This window comes from Carassius auratus, chromosome 20 (genome assembly GCF_003368295.1).
Source record: "Carassius auratus strain Wakin chromosome 20, ASM336829v1, whole genome shotgun sequence".
In the NCBI taxonomy this organism is placed as follows: Eukaryota; Metazoa; Chordata; class Actinopteri; order Cypriniformes; family Cyprinidae; genus Carassius; species Carassius auratus.
Window position 1 is genome coordinate 18398647 of NC_039262.1, and position 18679 is coordinate 18417325.

Below are 18679 nucleotides of genomic sequence, written 5' to 3' on the forward strand. Positions count from 1 at the left end.
CCAGAGGATGATGTCATTCCCACACCGGGAGAGGGAAAAGAGGTGAAACATCTTTATTTATACAGTAAAAGCATTACATTTAATGAGGAGTTTAAGAGAAATATTATGATAATGTGACACTGACAATAAACCCAGTACTCTTTCTTATCATAATTGAAATCTCCTGAATATGAGATTAAACGAAACAAACTGGGATCGTGAACTACAAAATTTGGTCTGTTGTGTTTCAGAAAGCTGTGTATGTTTGTTTGGACGTGTGTCATGCTACGGTGAGATAAACACACAAAGAAGATTAAGATTAATGCAAATGGTATTTTATAAATCCAGACAAGGGTAAATCCAGGACAGATACACGTAGGGATGTGATAGACTGGATGAAAAACAGAGAACAGAATACAACTAATATACTGGAGCAAATGAGGATAATTAACCAGACACACCTGAACCAAATCTGTTTGAAAAGTCTGATTAATATGCATTATGCAATTTTCGTGTGCATGCACAATTCATTGTTATTAGATATTACTCACATTACTGTTATCCTCTTACAAAGGAAATGCAGTATTCAAAGCAGAACATGATTTACTTAGTCATATGTGCATAATACTTCAATTAAACACTGATATGATCGGTGCAAAAAAGATTAAAACTCTTAAGAGCTGTTTCTCACAGAAAGTGGTTTTTGCATTCCATCCTGCTTTGCCATTGTTTTTCTGTGTATGCAGACACTTAACATAAAAATAGTTTTAGTAGAGACCATTGCACTCTCTTGGAGCATCTTAAGCGTGGCACAGCATGCTAAAAATGCCACCTTTATGCATTTATGCCCCCTGATAATGATGTCCACTCACAAGAGATGAAAACTCCAGTCATATCAATAGCCTAATAAATGCTTGCTTATTTTGCATTAAGCAGGTCATTTTATGAGGGTGACCTTATTAAGGTCACATGACCATCAAAATCCCATTATATCATTGTAATTCACCTGTTATAGGATACTGTTGTTCGTGGTATAAATACTTGGCTGCTATGCTAATAGCAAATTTCTACAATTGATTTGTGGATAAAAAAGATTACTTTTGTGTGATGCTACATCCACACCAATAGGTGTCAGTATATTTTCAGGATGGTGCAAATCAGCAAATAGACAGACAGACAGACATGGTGCTTTCCAAATGGGATATATCGCCCTCTGAAGGGCACTTCGGAGTGAAAACCATCATGGCCACCATATCGAAGGGTCATTCAAAAACTGAAATGCTAAAAACTTGCCCCTTCAAAGGATAGCTGCCCAATCAGAGCACACCTCACTTTTCAGACCGATGAGCTCTGTGAAAATCGACACGTTTCTGAAAGGCACGACATAGTATGTGGAAAATAATGTGTTTTTTGAACCCTAAACTGCATAAACACATTTCATTACACCAAATACACAAAATAATGTTATTTTTAGCAACATCATATATATGACTCCTTTAAGGAAAGCTGCCAGGGATTTTGAAATCGAAATTGATTTCTGTACTTGTCGAGGCGACATTTCTCAGCTTCTTTCTGTTTAACTTAATACACTTAAATAAATAACAAAAAACTAACTAACGCCCGTCTAATGCATGACTAAAACCTAAATAGACAAACATAAAATTTACATATGATAAATAATATTTATAATTTTTAAATAATATTATTTCAATGATACTAAAATGAACGTTCATACACAGGATCTTGAATGAGAAGCACCAAGCGCACCTTTATGAATGCTAGAGAAACCAAGCATATTGTTCCAATTTGATGTTCTTCCAACATTTGATATCAATTTGTTCGCAATTAACACCAGCTGAGAGTTTAGCAAATAAAATTGGGGAAACAAACAAACAGCAGATGACATTAAGCTCCTCAATTACATGTCGGTGACCAGATTGTCGGTGACAATGCCCATCTCAGCAGATGGAAGTCATCATTACTGAAGCTTTCACTTGAAGACTGATGTCGCGCTCACACACACACACACAGCTCTGTTTGCTTTTTCCTACCTCGTTGATTTGGTTTATTGTTTGTCTCTCAGCACTGGGAGGCCTTTTTTAACGCACGATGCAGAAGCATTCCAAATTGTTCTATTAAGTGGGTCATCATTTCCTATGGTCTCTTGAAAGACAAAAGAGCTTTTGTTCATCTCTTCCTGCAAGGCAAAAGCCCCCTGCCTCCATTCTCCTGTTGTATGCACATTAGAAAGCGTTTCTGGAGAACAGTCTAATGTCTATGATTGATAATGGAAGATTGCGAGGGGATTTATATGCAAGGAGTGCACGTGTACCTCAGCGTTCCATGAATCGGATGGAAATTTTGACACGAACCAAGTGTGTCTGCATGCCACGATGAAGAAAGTCACATTCTGCTTGTGCTCTGGTTTGGAGGTCTGAGTGTTTAAAATGGACATTTTTGCCCCTGGAGCTTGAGTCTGTGCCAGTGACTCAGCCCTGTAACTAATAAATGACGTCAGGTACATGTGCTATTCAGGACACTTCTCTTTAGAGCAAGGAAATGCTTTGAACGAAACTCAGTTTGTGATTTTCTTGCGTACTTTTGAAGATACTACGATTGATGAAACTGGAAGACTGTTATGATTTCTGAAAATGCCATAGCATTTCACCATGCAGGATCAAGACCTTGTCCTGAAACAACATTCCTATTAACTAACCAGCTTTTGAGATTAGTTTAGGGTTAAGGTTATACGCTTAGGACTGGGATTACTGGTTTGAACTGCATTTTTGTGTGCCTTTTTGATCTGATAAATGATATTCACTTGATAACATCTTGCTGTGTCCTCTGGAAGTAACCCAATAATTAGAAATTCCTTCAGGATTTCCAAGTGTGGTTGGATGCATTGATGGCATGCATATTCCTACCATCTAACCTACCGAAAATGAAGAGGATTACTGTGTGGAAGGGCAGGATGAGATATATGCTGTAACCACCACCACTGCTGTTAAATAAACTAATTATTCACAATCTATTTGGTCATCGTTATTTCCTACAAATACAATAGCGACAGTTATTCTTTTTAAAAAGCATTAGACTACTTATGTGGAAAAATCTGCTGTTCATTGAAAATACATTGAATGATATGTAATATGTCAAAAGTTTGTAATGTCATGTAGCATACACCCATGAAAAAACGCAGAATTTCCTAAAACAAATTATGTAACTAAAACTTTGACGCTTCTAAAGTTCATAAAGACAAGATAAAATTAGTCCAAACGGTGAGGTTCGTTCTCGTTTCTTATCTAAAGTCTAATCACCTCAGAATGACATGAGGGTGAGAAAATGGCTACAGAATTGTCATTTCCGTGTGTACTGTCCCTTTAAGGCTTTTGGCTCTTTTTAAGACCTTGATATGTCCTACATTTCATAAAACCATTTCATGGGTCTTTAAATCAAGCCCACAGTTCATTGCATCGCTCGTTGTGGCTATTTGACACTATTTCACAACATTTTTGTGTTAGGGGGCAACTAATAATGTAAACCTTTGTAATAATCTGAGTGAGTGATTTTTAAGGACAAATTTATATGTTGCCCTGGCCGGGTAAAGTTTTTTGTTACAGCTTACTCTCCTCACATGAACACCATAAAGTCAAGTCAAGTCATCTATTTGTATAGTGCTTTTCACGAAATACATTGTTTCAAAGCAGCTTTACAGATAAAATGAATATTTCGATTATCTCGACATCTTTATTTGCACAAGCCTTCAGCAGCACGTGTGGGAGAGGAGGAGCCGGGCTGGCCAGAGGGTGTGTGAGCTACGACTACAGTAAGTCAGTGAAGTGTGTCTGCTGTGTGGTATGTGGACAGGCATGTGGGCATTGATAGCTGGTTCCTCCCCTCCGATTGATTAATGGCTGTGTGAGAAAGCAGCCACCCTTTCAGGCCCCTCAGACTTTCCAAAATAAACAACTCCTGCTCTCTGGATTACTATCGATCCGAGTCGCCGCTGAAGACGAGCGTGCAAGGCCGAGATCGCTTTTCCCCCTGTTTTTGCTTTCCCTGTAATCTGTCCTTCTCTCACTTTATCTCCAGCCTTTCAATCCATCACTCGGACAATCATCTTGTCTTTCAACCTGCAATTGTGGTTCACCTGGAGTTGATGTCTTTGTCTCTTTTTGGAGGTAAACCTTTAATTTATATGACCAACATTGTGCTCAACTACTGTAAAAGCATCTAAATCCCGCTAAAAAGAACTATGACTGCCAGTGGAGGGATAATGTTATGAATGTCAGAGATCTATAATGCCCTTGGCATCTTCTCAGCAGATTGGTATGTCGTCTTCTGCTGAAGCCTGTTATTATAGTCTCCTGAGCAACGAGAGGCCGGCTTCATGCGTGGTGTTCAAAATATGCTGTGTTTTTATACCCATTCCTTGCATATTTTCCTCCAGCCAGTGTCTGAGTGGTCAGTTGACTGCCATGTCTCATATAGATGGGTTTGTATAAGGTCTGATCCACTTATTTTGGCCAAGAACCGCCCACTTGAGAAGAAAATGACTGCCTGCATAGCAAACTAATAGATTGTTCTTTTTTAAGAGTGAAGTGTAGTAATAATTGATGGTAATGGAAATATTAAAATAATTGCACTTCAGTGTATAGAAAATCCAGAAGTAACTGGGAAATTTGTTTTTGTTGTTGTTGTTGTTTTTTGTTATTGTAACCTGGCATTCTTTCTGTCCAAAAATGAATAACGAATGAATTATCATGGACATAAATGTAATGGACAAATCAAAGCAGAAAATACTGTATAGTTCTTGTGGATATGTACCATTCAAAATGGTTAGATTTATTATTTTATGATCACCAGGGCTGCATTTATTTTATTTAAAACAAACAAACAAAAACTAATATAAAATCATACTGCAATTTAATATAACTGTTTTGTATTTTAAAATATTTAAAAAATTTAATTTATTTATGTGATGCAAAGCTACATTTTCAGGGTTATTACTTCAGTGTCACATGATCGTTTCAGAAATGATTCTAATATATATATATATATATATATATATATATATATATATATATATATATATATATATATATAGATATATATATAAATGTATGTATACATTTTTCTAATGACAAAAAACCGAATAGTTGATTATTTCCCACGATAATGCAATCACAATAATTTCAATAAATAAAAATACGTTTTAAAATACATGGCCATTGCAGATCAGATTTTTCTTTAGGCTGCACATCTAAAATAACCCAAGAATCTGAGTGTTGCTGAATAACTTCACTGTTGTTTCATACATCAGTAATTCAAGACCTTTACAAGAGTGAAACATAAAGCACATTCAAATGCATATGTAAATGACACAATAGCAGTATACTATAATAAAGATTTTTTTGGTTTTATCTCTAAAAAGTTGTAAATAAAACAGACTATTGGAGTAGGCCTATGTTTTACAAGAAAATAAAATTTCTGTTGTATGTACTTGAAAAATATAGTAGTTTATGTTTCTTTGTGATATTTTAACAGGTTTACTATTAATTGTTGAGTCAAAATTGTTTCTACCATTTTTTCAGTATATGCATAAGTGAAATGCTGCAGTTGACACTTTTTACAGTGATCTGGAGCAGCCTTGATGATAAATCTGACTATTTATTTGATTTATCACCCTATAATTGATACATAAAAACATTCTCCATGACAGAATTAAATTTAGCGGCATGCAGCCCCCCTAGAGCCTCTGGTGAGCAGGGCTTCCCTATGAGCCTCCGTCCAATGTCATCTGAGTGCACAGGACGAGCACTAGGACCCAGAGAGCGCTGCGTGTTCTTCCAGGGGTTGCCTAACTCAACTCTCAGTGCACACACATACACACACACACACCCCTGCTGAGGAAAACTGAGGGAGGCAGAGACTGGAGGAACGCGGCTCTGTTGTTGTGGTCACTCCGGGAACATGGAGAGGCTGGAGTGCAGGAACTGACCCGCTGCCGTCGGGAGGACAGGAGTACATGAGGAAGGGCTTCTTCAGAGCGGATCAGGATTAAAAGGTGACGCGATTGTTGATCTTCACGGCACGCGTGCGAATGCATGCGCGCTTGTCTGAGTGTGTTTGTCGTAGAGGCTTTAACAAAAGGAGGCTGGAGTGTGTTTGGGAGTGTAGGGACGGGTTGTGGAAATGAGTCATCGCTGTGCACGAGAGGAACACTTGTGTGTGTGTGTGTGTGTGTGTGTGTGTTTGGGGTGCTTTTCCTGTCTGGGGGGAAAGACGGCAGTGTTTTTACAGGGGAAAGCGCACGAGGCTGTTTGTTCGGTGCGAAATCGGGAGAGAACGGCGAGAGATAAAAGTTTGCCGTGGATTTGAAAGGTCACAGTTCTGTCATTAACTTCTCATCTGTTGGACCATCTGAAGAAGCTCAGGAGCGTTTCTGTGGGGAAGACCGGTTCACCACAGACTTCTTGTGATCTCTGATAGCCTGGACAGATGGTGGTAGGCGTGTGTGTGTGTGTGTGTGTGTTGTGTCAGTCAGGCGGAAAACTAGTTAAGAGAGGCAGATCTGATGAGGAGCACAGCAACAGCAGAAAGATACACAGCTGACTGTACACATGGACGCTTCTAATCGCCCTGCCACGTGTGTGTGTGTGTGTGTGTGTGTGTGTGTGTGTGTGTGTGTGTGTGTGGAGTCTGTTTGGGACGTTGTTTTGGATTCTAGGGTGACTGTATCACATTGTTATCTGCCAGATTGTTTTTCCATTTTTGGTATTAACGCTGTATAGTGGTGCTCGGTTTATTTGATAATTTTGGGAATGAGTGTTTGGGTCAAAGGTCCCCACAGGACTGTCATCTGAAATCAGCTACAATATGTGGCGACCAGTCAGCAGGTCCCATGAGGGATATGATGTTATAAACCTTGAAAACGAAAAGTTTGTCATATTTGCTCACCCTCATGTTTCTGTAAAACTGTATGACTCTCTTTGTTTTGCTCAACACAAAGATATCTTGAAGATTGTTGGTAATCAAATAGTTTTGGTGACCATTAACTTACGTGGAGAAAACCTGCTCTGAGCAAACCGAATGTGCGAGAAAACAGGTGTTTTTGTTTTTTTAAAAACCTGTTTCTTATTTCAGACAAAATCTCAGTGGCTACTTTTTACCTTTTTTTTTTTTTTTTTTTTTTACAGTGAAACTGTTCCAGTGCGGTTATACTAAATACCAGCACTCTCTGACTGCCGACCAAGATGAAAAAAAAAAAAAAAAATATATATATATATATATATATATATAATATTATTATTATTATTTTAATTCAATGTGTAATATCAATGTGTACTACTCTAAACTAAAAAACAAACACAGTTTTGTTACTTGAAACAAAATAAATGTTAACTGAAATAATATATATATAAAAAAAAAACTCAAAACTTGTTTTATTTCAGAAAGTTGCCAAGGCAACATGGTTTTCATTCAGTTTAAGTACTAAAACAAAATTAACTAAAACCTAATAAATAAAAAAATAAATAAAACCCATAAGGACTATATAGACATTCCTCAGAAAACGGATAAAATGAGCAACAAAATTACTAAAACGTTTAGATTACTAAATGACTTTTAGATTACTAAAACTAAAATTAAATTAAAATCAAACTATAAAATTGCAATCTGATTCAAAAAATTAATGAAATCTTTGATATTAGGCTATATCAGTGATACAGAAATATCACTGGCCACTGTTTTGTCCTGTTTTTAAGTCAGAATATCTTAAAATCCTCAACAAAATTCAACTTGCTTGAAGTATAATGTATATGAAATATATAAGTGAAGGAAAATCTATATAAATGTAGTAAGATTGATTCAAAGACGTTATATTATTTATACAAACTTTTCACAGTGCAGTGTGTAAAGCTGATGATGATCAGTCCCTGAGTGCGAATCCAATTGATCTTAAGATGTGAAATGTGTGGAACACTGCAAAAACAAGGAACTGTTCGGCCACAGTTTTACTGATATGATGATATGATGTAATGCTCCACGATAATGAGTTTCAGGCCACAGAACCAAGCGAGAAGAGCAAGAACGCTGTGTTTCCTCTCAGTGTCCTTGAACTTGTTTGAGAGAAGAGAGCAAAGCGAGCAGCGAGAGGGTGTTTAGTTTCAGGGGCTGATGTCATGACTCATGATGTCATGCTGTAGTCTGACTGATTGCTCTGCTTCTGATTGGTCGATGACCGCTTTGGCTGCGTGAGTCAGTGACTGTTTTTATTTTTATTGTCTAAAAATATTTACTGGCCGGTTGTTGGTGAAAGTGGTTGGCACTGTGTGTGTGTGTCTGTAGTAGGGCAGTGTATATTTGAAGCATTTTGAGCACTGTGTATGTATTATCGTCCAAACTAACCCTCAGTAATCAGGAGTAATGATTAGCTGCGGTTATCTTTACAGCTGGAGTATAAGCAGCTGTAAAAGCCCAGATTTCATGTGATGATGATGATGATGTCATGCCTCTGTGGCTCATGAGTGATTCGATCATCTTCTCCACTGGGCCATTGTGTCATTTTCTAAAATGGTTTTAACAGGGGCTGTTTATTCTTGAAATATTTTAATGGTGCTTAGGTCATCGCTATTATTATTGCTTTTTATGTTAGCGTTATTTCTATATTATTATAGCATTTCTTCATATTTTGGAATTTATTTTTTTGCTTTGTTAATTTTGTTATTTTTCTATTTTTATACTTTTAATTTATTATACTAGTATACTTTTTTTCTTTTTTTTGCAAATATTTTGTAACCTTATTAATCAGTGTTATTATAGTTAACTAAAACCATTAAAAATATTTACTTTAAAGTTTTGTTCCTTGAAAAACAAACAAACAACTTATTTTATATCAGGGGCCTGTACCATGATGGTAGCTGAACAAATTCAGAGTTACAGGATTAGTTTTGAGTTGACAAAACCAAACCTCTCCAATCCAGCTTTGTTGGTAGCATGATGCTGATCATCAACTTTCTTTGTCAACTTAAGCTTTGATCCTGTGTTTGTGGAGCGCGTGCACATGAATGTGAAATCACTGGCAAACAGCCAATCACGAGCCTTGCAACACAAAGCAAGTTTGATTTACTTCTTGTGAGAGACCCAGCGAGATTCAAAACTAAAGGTTAAAGGTTTTGCTAAAGGTTAAGAGATTGAAGAATGACAAATGTAAACGTCATATGAATAATTTAACTTGTTAAGTTTATACATTTGAAAATGTATAGTGATAAAGACTTGAACATGTAAGGTCAGATTTTTTATTTTTTAAATAGTGCAATCTTTGGATACTACAGCTTATTTATATTTCATGGTCTGTATACATTAATATTTATTTAAAATACACAATTTATAATAACTGTTAAACTAAAATCGCTTTTGTGTAAAAGATAAATATAGTAATAATAATAATAATTAATCATAATAACTATATAAATCATAAAATGACTCAGTAATTACATTAAAGCCAGAGTTCTTTTTTTCTTTTTTTTTCTATTTTTTTTTTTGCATTAGTGCCCTTTAATTTGGAGCAAGATAAACTGGAGTGACTGTGTCAGACATGTGTCACTTCTCTCACATCTGTTTGGTCAAACTTCAGTTTGAGATCTCTAAACCAGAACATAATCTGCCCCAGAGCAGGTTAGCCATGGAGTTTAAGTTACTATGGCAATGAATGCCGCTAAAAGCCAAGCCATTTACATGGTACTTAAAACGCAGGATTGGTGCAAAATAACCTGAAACTTACCTGGCTAGCCAGTAGTGCTGAGCGATATATCTAACGATATGATCATGCGCACCTAGTTTGTAAATCTGGTTCCGTGATTACCGACAAGCTACACAATATCGCGTTCATTATCGAAGGCGATTCATCTTGGGTAAGGAACGCGATATTACGTGTCTTGTCAGGGATCTACGGCTCTGTCTATTAAATGCCTCTCCATTTAAAAGCAGGTGATGGCGATTTAGCAATAATCATGGAACCAGATTTACTGACTAGGTGCGCATGATCATATCGTTAGATATATCGCCCAGCCTTACTAGCTAGCTAATCCAGCTTCATGTTACAGGCCCCAGCTAATTTCTGGAAATATTTATAATTTTTATTTAGCTTAACATGATGAACTAAAATAACAAAGTAAAACTAAAATAAAAATGTATCAAAACTATATAGACAAAAGAATACATGACTAAAGCCCTGTTCACACCAAGAACGATAACTTGAAAGATAACGATATTAGCGTCCACACCAGCGAATTATATCGACAGATTATTCGGAACGCACGTGCATCTGTCGCTTTAAATTCTTGAGGTCGTTACAGCAGGAAGGATTCTGATTGGCTGTCAATGTTTATATTGTTCATCAGCTGGGGAAAAAAATCTTTCTAAAAGTAGCTGTTTACATGGACACTACTAATCCGATCGTAATAGGACTAGAAGCACAATCAGAATAAAAGTCACATGTAAACACGTCAATCGGATTGAATTGGCCAGGTCCGACTAAAATTTTGATCGGATTGTAAGGGGTGGATAATCCCCTTTGTAATCCGAGCGAGAGGACATGTAAACACTTGATCGGATTGAAAACCGACAACGATTTTTAGAACTATTATCTTTATCGTTATCTTTATAGTTATTGTCCCTGGTGTGAACAGGCTTTAACCCTAACTAAAAATAAAAACAAATTCATAGTATCAATAAAAAAAACAATCTCAGTGATTCTAAAATGACGTGTGACCTTCAAACAGAACTCTTGTTTTCTATACAGCCACATAATTGGGTCCATATTTTGGGTTTATGTGCTATTTTGTCACCCTGGAAACCTTATGAAACATTCCTTCACAGCATTCTTTCTTCCATCCTCGTCTTTTTTTTTTTCTTTCTTCTGTGTCAGCTCACTTACAGCATGGGTCTGAGTGCACCGGCTGAATGATCTCTCAGACTCGGCACTTCAGAGGAAACCTCATGGGTCAAAGAACAGCTTGAGCTGAGCTTTTCAGTTTTAAGACATTATATTATTAAAGCTGAAGTGTGTCATTTTATGATGTAAAATACTGTCTCCTATCGCACTTTCTGATGCAGAAAGTCATCTAGAAGTAGGACATTTATGGGTTGGATTTTATATGTATATAAATCTAACTGACCCCAAATTTTTTAAAGATATTTTAGACTAAGAAAGTAAAGTTAATCTGATTTGTGTTGATCATTTTGGTTTGTTGACTTTGGTGTAAGTGATCGGTGAGATAAGTGTTTGTTCTGTGTTAGTTTAAAGGGAAATCTCAGGTGCGCTCTGATTGTTTCCAGCTGAGACCTTGACGCAAGAACAATAATCTTCCTTCTGAGCAAACGCCACAAATAAAATCACACACATGCATCTAAATGACTTTTTCTGTTGTGGTACTGAGTCTGTCATTACCGGTGTGTTGATTAAATCACTGGCTAGGTGACTGCGTATCCAGGTTCACTAGGATTTCTGTTTCTCAGATCTCAACAGCAAGAGCTGTGTTTCAGATCTCTTATGTGAACTCTGCTCATCTCTCTAGTCACTTTTCATGAGCTTGTCCCTTTGCTCCTGTGCGTCTCCCTTCGCTCTGTCTGGACCATGCGTGGGCCTGTTCTTTGGCAATGCAAAGGGGAAAAATACCTTCCTGTATGATGTCAGCGCTTAAACACTAGAGCAAAGCAGAACACAGTCTGAAAGAGGCCCTGAACTCACTCTCCACAAACAACAGCAAGAATGAGGATCATCTTTTTTTCACTGCTGCTGCTTAGCGTTCATACCTTAATAGTCCTTTCTGGCGAGGCTGTGGCGCGCTGGTCATCTGAGAACGGGTCTGAACGAACAGCTGTGATGGCCATGAGTGCGCTGCAGGTCTAGTTTCTCCTGTCTGAAATGTTGCTAGCGCTTGTTTGGAGAGGTCCACACATACAGTTCATAAACATACAGTGGCTATAGCTGAGTGTTTAATGCATTTAATGAATAATGAATTGGTCTACTTTTGTGCTTATTTCTTTACTGACTTACAAGAAAGTGCTTTTAGAGTGTTGTGACAAATCAGAGAAGTCGCTCAAACTCCAAGATGACCTCAAAAGACAGGTAACTAGCGACAGTAAGAATGTAGTTGAGGCAGATTTCAGCTTTTTGTGTGTGGTTGTATTTGGAGAGGAGATTCAGTAAACAATACTCTGTCTGAGGCAGTGAAATAATTTGGTTTATATTTATTTTGGTGTGTCAGAGTGAAAAACGTGGTAAAGTCAAAACTGCAAATCGGTTTTATCACAGTTGATAACTAGACATTCATTTCTTTTTATATTAGTTTATTAAATGAAGATTGTTTATAATTGTTTATAAAATATTAATTGTTAAACATATATATATATATATATATATATATATATATATATATATATATATATATATATATATATATATATATATATATGTATGTATATGTGTGTGAGTATGTATATGTATGCATGTGTATATATATGTATATATAAACTTGTTTATATATTTTATATTTATATATATTTATATTATTAGAGTTGATAACTAAAAACATTTGTTTTATAAACCTTTTTTTTTTTACACTTTTGGCTATGAGCACAGTTTTCCTTTCATATACAAGAATATACAAAAATGGACAAATATGTATTTCCCGTCTGTAAAGGGAAGGTGGCAGGCAACAGAAACTCCTCTGACTTTTACATGTGGGACGATTTCTCTTCTTGTGTGTTACATTAACTGCCTTATAGTCTCTGAATAAGCACAAATGAACACTTTATTAATGTGCTGAAAATTAAGAGAGTGATTGCTTCACTTTTTATGAATGGGAACTTCTGGCTTTTTCAGACAACAGTCAAAAATCTTATATCTTATGCTATTTATTTTTTATTTGAACTGGTGACCAAAATCTTAGTGAATCCCTAGATGCTGCAGATATTTTCAGCTAAAATAACTTACGCTGCACTTAATTCAGTCCCCCTGGACAATCCTGATGGGTCAAGGCAAGGGTCACACTCAAGGTTCAAAGTTCACTGACTTCAGCATCAACCAGCTGAAGATTGAACCAAGTGTTGAAACGATTCCATTATGGAGGCATCTTTTTCTGTTGACGGCCATTGAAAATGATATGGCAGATTTCAAATCACATCTACTCACATCTACAGCTACCATTGAGGTACATGGGAATGCTAACGGATAGTTTCTGCCGGTATTATGGACTTCCTTGGTCTTGATCTCAGCACTGAACTTTTATTCTTGGGCACAATAAAGAGTCTGTTATTCTCGAGAAGCTGTCATTGAGGAGAGCTCCACTTTTGTCCTCTTATCGTGGTGATTAAGTGCCCAAGACCATTATGAGAGGGACCCTCGTGTAGAGCAGGAGCAGAGCTGCACACATGGTGCTGAGATGCTGACTCCTCTGATTAATGCTCTGAATACGCTCAGAGGAATCAGGTATCACCAAAGTGTGCAGCTCACACTCTCAGTCTATTTATCATGTCTGTTACCAGAGCACAGGGGTTTTTATGAATCTTGAATAATGGAATTAAAGGTCCCGTTTTTCGCGCTTTGTAGCTTTGATTGTGTTTACAATGTGCAATATAACATGTGTTCATGTTTCGTTTGTAAAAAAACAGTATTTTTCACACAATTCACCTATCTGTATACCGCTGTTTTCACAGTCATAAAAACGGGCTGATGACTTCCTTGTTCTATAAAGTCCCTCCTTCAGAAATACGTAAAGAGTTCTGATTGGGCCAGTGGTTCCTGTGTTGTGATTCGACAGCAGCTGAGCGCAGGCTGCTCTCCTGGAAACATGACTGGGCTAGTTTTGGAGTAGTTTTGAGAAGCAAGAGGGCAGGAGCATGTGCTGGAGATGTAGTTATAATCACAGGAGTGTTTCTACTGACGAGATGCGCATGAAAATCGCATTCGTTTTTTTGCACAGCTCTAACATATAGTTAACAAAGCTAAACAGCGTTTCCCTTTGCGTAATAAGTTACAGAAACTGTTAAACGCACCAACTTAAATAATAAAATACACTAAACCGGTTGTGGTCCATAAACAATGCCTTCTCCAGACAAAGAGGGAACTGCTCTATCTCTCAAGGATAATCTCTGTGTATATCCGGCATTAAACTGATTGAGATTGAGGAAGCTGTCCTCAGCAAAATGTGCTGCACATAGTTTTACATTTGGATTATAATTTTCGGGAACCAATTAAACATAAATTGTAACCATTAATCTCCAAGTACAGCGTCACTGGGAAGGCCAAACAAATGATTGGACTCCGAGATGAAAATAACAGCGTTTCAACGACATGGCGACAAACACAGCTCTTCCTTCTCTGTCGGAGCGCAACAAGGCCACGCCCCCCTTTTTGTGATTTCATGTGGGCGGAGGTTAGTCAAAAAACTGTTTTAGTGACATCATTACTGCAGGAACTAGAGGGGTGTAGTCCAAACAGGTATTTTTTGTTTTTAGGCGAATTCTGTTAAATAAAATATCTGGCTTGGCATTAAACTTTGAGCTTTAGAATTTTACAGATATTATTTATACTCTAACAACAACATTACACACTAACTAAAGTTTAAAACATAGGATCACGAAGAACGGGACCTCAAAGTCAAAAAGGCCTGGTAATTTATCATCCTTTGTCTTTTAGTGTCCAATGGCCAGTTTTCCTTTATGACTATTTACAATAAGGTTATACTATAAGTTGGTAAACGTATGATGCCTGGTGTTTTAAAAAGTTCAAATTTTAAACTTTTCAATTTTTTTTTTTTTTCTGGACAGATATTACTGGTTTCTGATGGCTCCTTTGAATGGACAACATGCCTCTTTGGGCATAAACTAAGGTACACCTAGATTTTGTCAACTTAAAGCTGTGAAAATAAGTTATTAACCATTTTATAAAGGTTAACTTAAAGTGACAACCATCAGTTAATATTTAAAGTCTGTTTATGAAGTATTTAGATGTTCAGTGTGAAAGAGCTTAATGAGAGCAAACTGAGCTTAATGAGAGCAGGAGCGATTTTAAATACATTTTATGTATTATTTGTTAAAATGACAAGATTTAGGAAAATAAATAATCTTGGTCATATATTAAGTTTATCCATGTTTTAATATGAACAAGTATTATCAACAATATCTATCAAACATTATACATTTTCTTAGTAATTGTTCTGAAGCTGTCACATGACTTTGATTTTCAATTATTATCTCAAGCAGCGATCAGGCTCATAAGAAATGATCTAATCACTAATATAGGCAGGAGCCTGACCCTTCGAGGCCTTAAAAACAAGAAGCAAAATGTTAAAATCAATTCTAAAAACTCACAGGCAACCAGTGAAGAGCAGCAAGAATCGGTGTAATGTGGTCACTTTTCTTAGTATGTGTTAAAAGCCTAGCTGCAGCATTTTGAATCAGCTGCAAACTTTGGAGATTGTTCTTGCTAACGCCACAATAATGTGCATTGCAATAAAAAAGTCTGGAAGAAATAAAAGCATGAATGACCTTCTCCAATTCTGTCAAAGAAAGGAATGACTTTATCTTTGTTAGTTGCCACAGTTGTGCAAAACAAGACTGCACCACTTTAATCACCTGAACATCAAAATACCAGGCTTTACCGGGACATACAATTGCGTATCGTCTGCACAGCAGTGGAACTCAATGTCATAACTGCACATAATTTGACTCAAGGGGAATATGTAGATAGTAAACAAAAGAGGACCCAAAATAGATCCCTGAGGGACCCCACAAAATAAAGGAGCACGAGAGTAGGAGGCATCTCCAAGCATCCTCGTCTCATCTTCCTCTTCCACTTCTCCTCCTGTCCTTTGTGCTCAGATCCATGGATGTGTGGCTGTTCCCTAGAGCTTCTGTCTAATCATGGTACCATCATCCCTCAGTCACGTTACCGTGGCAGGGCCTGTCACACGGCATACGCTGGAGGACGTGTTGACTTTGAAATGCTGCTAATGACTAGAGGATGTTCTTTTTTTTCCCTCTCTCTCCTGATGGTCAAGGGCCATGAAAGAGCTTGGTAACAATGCTGGGTTGCTAGTCATTTGGTGTTACCTGCGGGAACCAACTTCAGGCTGATGGCGAGCGGCCCGTACTCCTGTTTAGTGGAGATAAGTGGTGATGCCACCGGCATGAAGCCTTTGCTTTTGTATTTTTGAACCACTTCAACTCCAGACTTCAGACTGGGAGGGGAAAGTTTCTGTAAATACTTAAGACTTGAATGAATGGACACTTTGAATGTCCTTTAATTGACCTTTGGGTGGACCTTTAAGGGAATATTTCAGCTTTATTTACTCTGTCGATTGCATCTGTAGCTTTATGATGTTTACCGCTGAAAATCGCTCCCAAATGTGCCTCAGTTTTTAAAAATAGACTGTAATGAACTTAGAATTGACTTATGGAAACATTAAAAAGATAGTTATCCCACTGTTTTCAAAGTGGAGTTTATAATAGGAGACTACTGTAATACATTCACTTGTCTGTGCACAGTACACAGTCTTTCAATTCTTGTCATAATCATGTAAATCTAGTACATTATATCCATTTTAAATAAGGAGTGTAACGCCTAAAAACTTAAAAAAGTGCACATATCAAAATGACAGTTTAGATCATTTGCTGTTTGTGCTGGATAATTAATGTAACAGTTTGAAGCAAAATAAAACAGTACAATTTAAACGTCAGAGAAAAAAACGTTTTTACCAACTAAGTGACGAGTCCGTACTAACTGTGTGGTTGGATTTTGTGCCTAGGAGTATTTGTTATATACGCTATTCCAAAGATTTGTAAATGTAATTTTATTTTAACATGTATATTTATATAATTGTGTATATATAAAAAATTTCAAAAATTTGAGGTCAGAGAATTTAATTTAATTTTTAACTTTCACCACATCAAAGAATCCTGAATAATTAATGACGGTTTAAATAAAAATATGAAGTATTTGTTGAAACTTTTTTCAATATTGATGATGATGATAAATATTCCTTAAGCAGCACATCAGTATACTAGAATGATTTCTGAAGGATCATGTGACACTGAAGACTGGAGAAATAATGCTGAAAATACAGCTTTGCACCGCATGAATAAATTACATTGTAAAATAAATTAAAATGGAAAACAGTTATATTAAATTTTAATACATTTTCATATTATTACTGGGGTTTTTCTGTATTTTTGACCAAATAAATCCAGGCTCAGTGAGCATTAAAGTTTTAATAAATATTTATCAAATGTAGTACTCTATTCCATCCCAAGTATATATCTCATGTATTTGGTTAATAAACTACCAGGAATTACTCGCCCCTTTTGCACTACAGCCCGGTATATCCATAGAAATGCTCTAGGAATGCTTTATTATAATGATGAAATTATGTATTGTGCAGATACTGTCATACCGGATATAAAAGCAAAGAGGGGAGTCTTTCTGCCTTCCCTGCTCTTTCCCCCATTACTCCTCTCCCGTCAGTTACTATTCAGGTCAAAAGCAGAGACCGTGTAATCGAGAGAAAAGCCGAGTGAGAAAGAGAGGGGACCCTCTGCAAAACTGTCTCTTAGCATGCTGCCAGTGTATGCTGTGAATGCAGGGGCCCGGGGCCAGTGCTGTTTTAAGCCTGACTTCTGAGAGTAGAAGTCTGCTCTCTGCACCAAACTTCACTCGCAGACCCTCGGGCTGAGAGCGCTCGGGTCACCTTCACTAAGCTCAGATCAGACAAGGGAGCGAGGGAACAGGGGAGCAGGGGAATAAAGCAAATGAGGGCTGTAACTCTTCCAACGGTAACAACTGGTTGGCAGCGGTGGTTCATACGGAGCAGTGCAAGCTCTCGCCCTGAGTCTATTGCGTCGCGACCCCCGCAGGGAGCACTGTGAGCTCCGTCCCCTTTGGACAATGAACCTTCACCTTGTTGCCATTGCTTATGGGCTTTTCTGATGTGGCTGGCTGAAAGGATGGACCGTATACGTTGATCTGCGCATGGCTTGGCTGATTGGTTGGCCGTATGTACATGCCCTGGTGTGCCCTAACACTGTTGTCATGAGAACTGAGGAAATGAAAACTAAACAAGTCTGTTTTTTCTCAGTGCCGAAAAGGAGGGGGAATCTCCCATCTCTCTTAGTGCTGGTGTTGACATCGAGACAAAGGTCTATTATTTGCACTCTACGTGCCAGAACTGAAATCTCATAAGAGCGAGATACACCTCGGGGTTATGGGAAGGCAGAAGGATTTATTTAGCAGGTTTTGTGGAATTTAAATATTTTGAATGAACATGAGTGCATTGAGACATTTGCTTTTATTTGCTTTGATTTAATTCGTGAGAATTCCTGCTGTAACGGATGTAAGTGATCACATATTATTTGTGGTTTCCATTTGCAACACATTAAACAAATAATGTTTTTTGTCTCATGGTGTTTTCATTTATAGCAAAAGTCTTTTGTCCCCTTTTGTCTGGTAAATCACTTCTTTGATGTTTTTATTTATTTATATATTTTCCTTTTGATTTTCTGGTTTTGTTTTCCCTTTCTTTTTACAATAAGCAGCAAATATTTTGGTGTATGCTTGCTCTGAGATTGATTGTGTGCACGCACATAAACCCTGTGTGCATTCAGCCGCTTCTTGTCTTGTTAAAAGGGGGTTGAAATG

At 37.2% G+C, this 18679-nt stretch overlaps 1 protein-coding gene across 1 annotated transcript in view; it reads left to right on the forward strand.

Moving 5' to 3' along the window:
* The first annotated feature begins 5854 nt into the window (after positions 1-5854).
* LOC113121101 (forkhead box protein N3-like) overlaps positions 5855-18679 on the forward strand; it is a 33936-nt gene continuing 21111 nt past the window's right edge. Inside the window, exon 1 of the mRNA XM_026291342.1 lies at positions 5855-6046. The gene's annotated coding sequence lies outside the window, so the exon portion shown is untranslated. The remainder of the gene's footprint in view (positions 6047-18679) is intronic.